Source organism: Dama dama, chromosome 3 (genome assembly GCF_033118175.1).
Source record: "Dama dama isolate Ldn47 chromosome 3, ASM3311817v1, whole genome shotgun sequence".
Lineage (NCBI taxonomy): Eukaryota > Metazoa > Chordata > Mammalia > Artiodactyla > Cervidae > Dama > Dama dama.
This window is the reverse complement of record NC_083683.1, coordinates 42,153,497-42,162,406: the sequence shown is the minus strand read 5'-3', so window position 1 is coordinate 42,162,406 and position 8,910 is coordinate 42,153,497.

Here is an 8,910-nt window from a genome sequence, read left to right as displayed (position 1 = left end):
TGGCCCTCCTTTCCTCTGCCCCGGGTCAGGCCTGCACTTGGGGTCCCCTCCTAGTTGGAGCTGCTTCAGCATAGCCCTCAAGGTCTGGTAGCTTGCTTAGAAAGTTCAGCCAAGAGGGGTTCCCTAGGGGTCATCAGCCCAACCCTCTCCTTCAGAAGAGGAAATGGGTGTAGAGAAATGAAGAGACTTGTCCAAGGTCATGTGGCTAGTCAGTGAGTTAGTGGTGAGTCTAGAACCTAAGTGTTTCGACTCTAAATCCAGTGATGTCTCCTCCTAGCCCACTGCCCGCTCAATGCTCTGGCTCATGTCAACTTTTTCTCTGTGTATCTCTTAGCTTGTGTCTGGCCAGACGGTGTGTCTCCAGGTGTCTCTGTTTCCTCTCTCAAATCTGACCTCCCTGGTACCCTCTGTCCCTTCATTGCTCAGCAAGAATGATTTGCTGTGATGACTGATTATTATTAATCACAGTTTGCTTGACAGAGGGGCAGAGAGGGTGAAGGGCAAGGACAGGACACTCACCAGACTCCTGCTGTCACCAGCCTGCCTGCCCTGAAGGCTGGAGCTTAGAACCAGGAGACTGCATTTCCACAGAGGGGTTTAGGAAAGAGGTGAAAGTTTTAGAGCCAGGAGCCACGCTAAGTTTCAATAGGGTGGGAGAGGGGTGAGGACTATTAACAGTTTGTTTAGCATATGCTATATGTCTGGCCTCAGGCTTGACCTTTAACCTGCCTTTATCCCATTTCATCTTCTGAACTATCCAGCACTGGAGGTATTAGGATCCTCACTTTACTATTACAAAACCGAGGCTCAGAGAGTGAAGTGACTAAGACAAGAGCAACAGAAAGAAAGGGGCCGAATCCCTATTTCATCCCAACTGATCCCAAAGTCCTTGCTTTTCCCACCGCACTGTTAGTTTAGTCTCTAAACTGGGCTGGGACTTCCCTGGTGGTCCAGGGGTTAAGACTCTGCCTGCTAAAGTAGGGGACACAGGTTCGATCCTGATCTGGGATGATTCCACATGCCCCAAGGCAACTAAGCCCTGGAGCCACAACTACTGAGCCCTGGCACCTCAGTTACTGAAGGCCCTGAACACCTAGAGCCCTGCTCTGCAACAAGGGAAGACACCACAATGAGAAGCCTGCAACTAGAGAGTAGCTCCCCCACTTGCTGCTACTAGAAAAAGCCTGCATGCAGCAATGAAGACCCAGCACAGGCCCCCCCCCCACAAAAAAAAAAAAAAAAAACTGGAAAATTAAACTGAGTTGATTTTCTATAGGGGGAAGATTTTGGAGCAGGGACCTTTAACATAGGACCATTGTTCCTAGGATAGGGTTGGGAAAAATTAGATACACAATTCAGTAATCCTCTGAAACTGGATGGAAGAGTATGTGTGTGTATGTGTGTGATTTCTCTGGGGGCAAGACTTGGGTTGTTTCTTCTAGGTTCACATATTGCCTGGAAATTCTGAGCGCATGGAGGCTGGATATCCTGGTTTCAGGGAATAATCTTGAGCCTCGTGGAGCCTGTACCTGGTTGGGTGGCATGGATGGAGTGAGGTATTTCCGGTAGTGCTCACAGATTGGCTGTCGGTGTGTTGAGGCAGGTATCAACCCCCTTAGCCCTTGAAGCCTGGAAAGACCTGGGACCACCAGAGACCCCAGAATGGTAGCTTCTGGCCTGGGCAACTTCTCTCACTCTGGGGATGGTAAAAATCTAATGTTCTCAGTGTGATAGGATGCAAAAAAAGAGTGGGAAGAGTTCAATGGACCAAAGGATCAGAGTTGCTTATTGGGTTTGTGTCTCTTTGGGCCCTCTCCTCCTGCCCCGTGGTGGCGGGATGAGAGGGAGTTTGTGCTTTCAGAGGGGAAGGAAGGAAGGATAGGTATACAGAGTATGGAGCTGCAGTTGGAGGAGGGTATCTCGGGAAACAGAGTAGGATCCTGGTTATTCCAGGAGTCTGGGTCTGGATGCTGCTAAGATGGAGCACTGAGGGAATTCCCAGGTGGTCCGGTGGTTAGGACTGTGGGCTTCCACTTCGAGAGGCATGGGTTCAATCCCTGGTTGGGGAACTAAGATCCTGCATCAAGACCAGAAAAAAAAAAAAAAAATTGGAGCATTGCATTGTATGTGTGTCCAAGAGAGAAATCGGAAAGTACAGGATCCGTCAATATGAACTCTCAGGCTCTGTCACCACCCTGACTCAGGTCTCTGCTTAGGGGAACTGATGGCTCCATCATCTGTGAGTCACCGCCCACCATCCCCACTCCCTGTCTGATCCAGATAGCAACACCTCCCCCATGTCCCAACCTAAAATAAACCCAGACTCCCCTCCCCTTACCACCCCCACTTTGCTCAGAGCACTGGAGGGGTGGATGAAGGATGTTTGCTAGACATCCTGGGGACAAGGCCAGTCCTGGGATGCTCAAGTTCTCTTGCTCTAGGGCTCTGAACCTAGGGCTTGAGATTGTGCTCAGGTATTTCCCTTAGGGACCAAACTGGGAATTTTTCCAGGCTGGACTAGGTTTGGGAGGGACAGAGGGATAGGGATTAAGGGAAGGGCATTGATGGGAGAGGGGCAGGGCTAAGGGAACACTGGGGTAAAAAAAATACAAGACCCAGGGGTCCAGAACAAGCAGATTAATGGGAAGGAATTTCCGTCATTCAAGCTAGTGTCTTCTTTTCCAAACCTTCAGTTTTTCTATTCTACTTTTTAGCCTTTTTTTTTTAAGGCGACAGCAAAATGTAGCAACTTCACATAGGAAGTTAAAAGGGAAATAAGATTCTCTGGGGCGTCCTAAACAGTGGCCTCATTTTATTTGCTCACCCACCCCACCCCCATTATTTTCCATCCTTTTTCTCCCCTGTGTTGCCTACCTTTAGAGAAGAGAGGAGTGTCTGGAGCTTCTGGGCTCAAGGGCCTGGAAGCTGGAGGAGAGAGCCATCCGGGGTGGGAGCAGTGGGCGGGAGCGTCAGCTTCCTGGGATGGCCTTCCCAGATGTAAGCACATCTGGAGCCCATCAGGGAGGGACCTGGAACACCAGGATTCCCACTGCACACCCGACTGGGGCTGTGAGGAGCTGAGGATGAGCCAGGCGTTCCCTCCCACCCCCACGGTTTGCCTGCCGTTTCTAGTCCTCTTTTGGGACTGATGACCAATCTCAGACAGGAAGTTCGGGCATTGGAAGGGGCAGGGAGGAGGGCAAGAAGGCCAGAGATTGCACCCAAGATGAGGAAATACTATTTCACTAGCTTTGGCTCTTTCTGGCTCTATAAAAGTGACAGTGGGAATTCCCTGGTGGTCCAGTGGTTAGGACTCTGTGCTTTCACTGCCAAGAGGCCAGGTTGGGGACCTAAGAACCCACAAGCCTTGTAGCATGGCCAAAAAAAAAAAAAAAGATAACAGCAATGATGGCATCCCTGATCAATTTGGAATCAGAGTGTATGTGTGTACAGCATAGGTATGCCATCTGTCATTAAACACACAGTAAATTGCCTGTGGTGTCAGGCTGGGGATGGGGGCCAGCATGTCCTCCTTCTTGCTTTTCATGAAAAGGCCCAAGTCCTCCCCATGAGTTCTCTGGGCTTCTGGCACGTCTCACTCCTCCACCCGCAAACAAACACAAACACACTCCTTCCTTGGCTGCAAATTCCTCCCTGTCCATCGTCACCTTGTAATGAGCACATTTGTTTGCCAGGGACCGTGTACAAGGCTAAGAATAGGTCCATCCCTGGCCTTTCTCTTCAGGGACATGTAACATGTTGGGGTGCTGAATTAGAGGGTAAGCGGGGGTATACAGCGACCCCTGCAAGGCATCCAGGCATTCCCAGAAGCCAGCCCCAAGGGGACAATGAGAAGTCTCTGGGGCTGAGATTCAGGAGTTCAGTGATAGGGAGAGCTCCTCCACACAGTCCCTTGGTCACAGCCACAGCTGGAGGGAGAACCAAGCCTTAGAAGATTAAAAAAAAAAACACTGATTTTCTTTTTAAACAACCTCTGGACTTCAAGGTTGTGGCTTATTGAGTTGAGATATCGATATAATAGAAGGTAGTGGTGGATACAGTTTATTAGTCTGACATATAAAAAAATATCGGACTTCTCATGGACTTCCCTGGCGGTCCGGTGGTTGAGGCTCTGTGCTTCCAATGCATGGAGCTCAGGTTCAATCCTTGGTTAGGGAACTAAGATCCCATGTTCCTGCTATATATATATATATATATATATATATATAAATGTATTTATATATTTTAATATGTATTTATTTAATATGTATTTATTTAATATGTATTTATATATTTTTAATATGTATTTTTGGACTTCCCTAGTGGCTCAGATGGTAAAGAATCTGCCTGCAATGCAGGAGACCCGGGTTCTATCCCTGGGTCTGAAAGATCCCCTGAAGAAGGGAATGACTACCCACTCCAGTACTCTTGCCTGGAGAATTCCGTGGACAGAAGAGCCTGGTGGGCTACAGTCCATGGGGTTGCAAAGTGTTGGACATGAATGAGCAACTAACAGTAATATTTGGGGAAGGGGGCTTCCTAAATTACCTGCAGCAAAGGTCTAATGGACTACGCACTTTCAGCCTCTACCTCTCTCACCTCTGGCTTCAACCTTAGATTGGACTTCAAAGCAGAAGCCAAAGGGAGGAGCTCCCTGACCTTTTGCCTTAAATCCCTTTCAATAGCTGTCCAGTTGCTCAGAGGCTGGGCCCTGGAGTCCTGTCTGGTCTAGGTTTGAGTAGATCTGGTCCCAGATGACAGAATTGTGGGGTCAGGGGTATGGCTAGGGACTTCAGGATCAAAGATGGAGGAGGAATGTGTGGTAGATTGACAGGGGAAGAAGGAAAAGTTTGGGGTTTGGGTGGAGAGCCAAGTGGCTGGGGGAGGGGAAGGTGGAATGGTGCTCTAAGCTTTTACCTCCTGGAGACCAGCCCTCCCTCCAGGCCACACCCTCACACCCAGCCTGCGGCTGGCCACACCCCCACAGCTGGCTGGGAAGAGCTTCCCCCCCCCAAGACAATTGCTTACAGATGTTCTAGGAAAGGGGGGGTTGAGAGTAGAGAGGGCAGAATGGGGGTGCAGAGAAGGAAAACTGAAGGCAGGAGGGGGTAATTCACGGAAGGAGAGAGAGAGAGGCTGTGGTCAGGTGGGGAAGCCTGTGAAGATGAGGAGGAGTCAGGGGGAAACAGCTGGAGAGAAAGGCCCTCATCTCTGTGCAGGTCACCCTCCTCACTGCAGGCAAATTCATCTTCTAAAAGCAAGGCTCAGAGGATGTTCCTTCTCAACTTAAAACTTTGCCTGGCTTCAACCTTTCAATTAAGAAAAATCTGTCTACTCTAAAGTGACATGACTGAGCGACACACACACACATTTCTAGGTATATTATTTAATGGCTTCCCTGGTATAGCTCAGTTGGTAAAGAATCTGCCTGCAATGCAGGAGACCTGGGTTTGATCTCTGGGTTGGGAAGATCCCCTGGAGAAAGAAATGGCAACCTACTCCCGTATTCTTGCTTGGAGAATCCCTTGGACAGAGGAGCCTGGCAGGCTCCATAGGGTCACAAAGAGTTGGACATGACTGAGCGACTAACACACAAAGTGTCCAGAACTGTGCAAAGCGCACAATAAGTGCAGTGATCCAATTCAGTGTACATGTTTGGGTGCTGTGTGTGCATTAGTCGCTCATCCGTGTCTGTCTCTTTGTGATCCCATGGACTGTAGCCCACCAGGCTCCTCTGTTCATGGGATTCTCCAGGCAAGAATACTGGAGTGGGTTGCCATTTCCTTCTCCAGGGGATTGGGCGCTAACTATGTACAAAGCTCAGTGGGTCGTGCTGGGGGGCATGAAGAGGGAGAAGAGGTGGGGAATTGGGCTGGGATAGGACATAAATAAGAGCAAAGAGATAGGGAGAGGCTTCCCAAGAGAGGACAGGCAGAGGGTGAGCCAGGAGTGCTGAGCGGAGAATGGAGGAAGTAGGAAAGAGGGTCCCTGAAAGAGGGCAGGAGGGAGGGAAGGGGAGAAGAAAGAAGGAAAGAAGTGGGGTGGGGGGGGGGATGGAGGGAGAGGACCACGAGAGAGGGAGGCAGGGTGCAGAGCATGGGGGGTGAGAGATGGGTAGAAAAGGGGAACACTTCCTGCTGGCCTCTGGTCGGCAGTTTGGATGGGCAGAGAACCCACAGGCCGCCTGTCTGCTCCCCACTCCCTTCCCATTGAGGACTTTCTATATCCTTTGTCATTTTGGGGGTCCTGAATTGACTCTTCTTTCTCTGGTTTCCATCCCTCCCACCCTCATCTCCTGGGCACAGATTTCTGAAGTCAGCTTCATTCCCACTCATCATACTGTGTGGCCCTCTTCTCTGGGTTTCTTTTTCTGAAGTGGGTAGGCAGAGATGAAGCAGAGCGGAGGTGCTTCCAGGACTGGTCTGCTCGGCAGTCAGTGGCCCGCCTCCCTCTCCAAACCGGTGCAGGGCTGAGAGTGTGTGTCAGGAGTCCCTCTGGCCCCTTTCCTGCTCCTGAGTCTCTGGGGTGGTATTTGGGGGTGGGGGGAGGAGAAAGGTCCGAGGTGGAAAGTCTGACGCTGAGTCCAGGCCCCCAGCCCCACTCAGACTGGCTGAGCTCATCTCTCCAAGCAACCACAGCTGGACATTTTCCATGTGATCACCTCAGGGAGGGGAGCTGGCTTCCAGAAACCCAGACATCACTGACTGAGTCTCATAGCAGGCTTGCGGACGGGCCACCCTCACGTGCCTCTCACCCTACCTCTGCTGGCCTCAGCAGGGAAGGCCTTGAGGGAGGACCAAGGGCTTAGGAGAGAGAGGCCTGGAGAAGAGCCAAAGCTGGGACAGATTTTGGGCCCAAGTTGGCCCAGGTTTCTTTATCCATTCATGTGAATGTTCACCATTTGCACTGGCTAGACAAGGAAGATGCAGTGTGATTGAATGTTTGTGTGAGGTGAAAACGTGTGTGTGTGTGTGTGTGTGTGTGTGTGTGTGTGTGTGAGGTCTGAACGCCTGAACATGCTGGGTCCAGGTTGGTGTGTATGTATGCATGGGTGGGGGTGTCTGTCCTGGGTGGTCAATAGGCCAAAGCTGGGGTGTGTGTGTGTGTGTATGTGTGATCGCCTTGCTCCCTCCGCAGTGCAGTGGGAGGTTAGACAGCTGCCTGCCTTGCTGTCATTTCATCCTTTCCCTAACCCATAGCCTTCTCTTTCAACCACAGATAACGGGAGGGTGAGAGAAAGCAAGCCAGAGGACACAGAGAGGAATGGGTCCCCTCCTCCCCAGTGGAAGAAATAGGGGCAAGGGGCTTCCGAGCTGGCCAAGGAGGGGGTGACCACTGGGCAATGGATGCAGAGGTGCTGGGAGAGTGGCCCCTGGCCACTTGCCTTGAAGGCTGCTGAGCTGGAAGCGTTACAGGGTGTCTGGTGTGGGTCTCTGTACCCTTTTCCTCTTTCTCCCCAGCCCCAAGATGCTGGGACAGGCTGAAGGCGGTTGGTGGGGAGGCAGGGGTGGGGGTGGGCAGGAAGCCCTTGGCTGTTTTTTCTCTCTCTTTCCTGACTCCTTTGTGGCTGCAGACGGGCTTCCTTCCTCCCCACGGCACCTTGGCTCCCAGCTCATTTCCTCCCTTATGCCCTTAGCACAAGCTCTCTACTTGGCACAGTGGAGCTTTCCCAAGCTGGGTTTCTGGGCCTGGGGACCCCCTGATGAGTGGGAATAGGGGCTGAGGAATGGAAATGAGATGCCCATCTGCCCCTCCCTCAACCCATTCAAGGTCTGTTACCTGACTAGAGTGATCATGGGAGGGGCTCATTGGCCAGTGAATGGGAAGCGCTCAGACAAAGCAGGGACCCAGGTGTGTGATTACCTGGGGGCCGACTCTCCTCCAGCCTGGGATGTGGAGAGAGCCAGGCTGGAGAGACACCCCACCCCCACCCCAGCCTGGCTTCCCTCTCTGCGTCCCTACTTGGCTGTCCTTGCTTCGGTCTGCCCCTGCCCCACCTCCCACCTCCATCCACTGCCCTACAAGTCAAGGAATGTAAGTTTCCTCTCTCACTCTCTCATTGATTAGTCATGGGCACCCCGATCCCCACGGGAACCGTTACTCACCCTTGGGCCCCCCCTTAACGGCAGTCGTCTCCCCAGAACTGGCTGAATTCCTGTAGGAGGAGCTCACAGGGTTGGACGTGGCGGGGAGGTAGCGGTTCGGGGGTAGGGGAGGTGTGAAGGGGGTGGGGGTGGGCAGTGTCCTAGAGACAGCCCAAGCAGGAGCCCCTCCCTCCCCCCACACACTGGTACTTCGGGAGGTGGTACTCCTGAATCCAGCCACTTTAATGGCCATGGAGATTTAGGCAGAGGGGTGGGGTCGGGGTAGGGGACTGTGCTGTGACTGTGTGCAGAAGGGCCCAGAGCAACTGAGCATCTCGTCCCCTCACCGGGGCTGCCTCTGGGGCCAGGACCGGGGCCTGGGGCCCACTCTTTGGACTTGGCTGTGTGCCCAGGCCTGGCCTCTGTCTCACAGAATCAGACAGGGGCCTTTCCCAATAAGGAGCCTCAAACTCTGGGTCCACTCCCCTGCTGCCCCCACTCCTTCTCCCCTCCAACAGCTCCTCTGCCCTAAAATGGCCACGTTTTCCCTCCTTCCCTTCCCAGCACCCCGGTCTGGGCCCCAGGGGAGAGAAGGGGGCTGGTTAAGGGTAAGACTGCACAGGGGCCAGATGGGCAGGTTTGAAGGGTAATGGGATCCTAGGGAGAGAGACAGGAATTGGGCCGCATGATCCAGGTATGTATGGGGGTGGGGGTGGAGACAAAGCTTCCTGGAGTTATTGTCTTTCCTACAATGATAATAATAGCATAAGCTATTTTATACATACTATATTATATATATATATATATATATTAATATAAATATTAT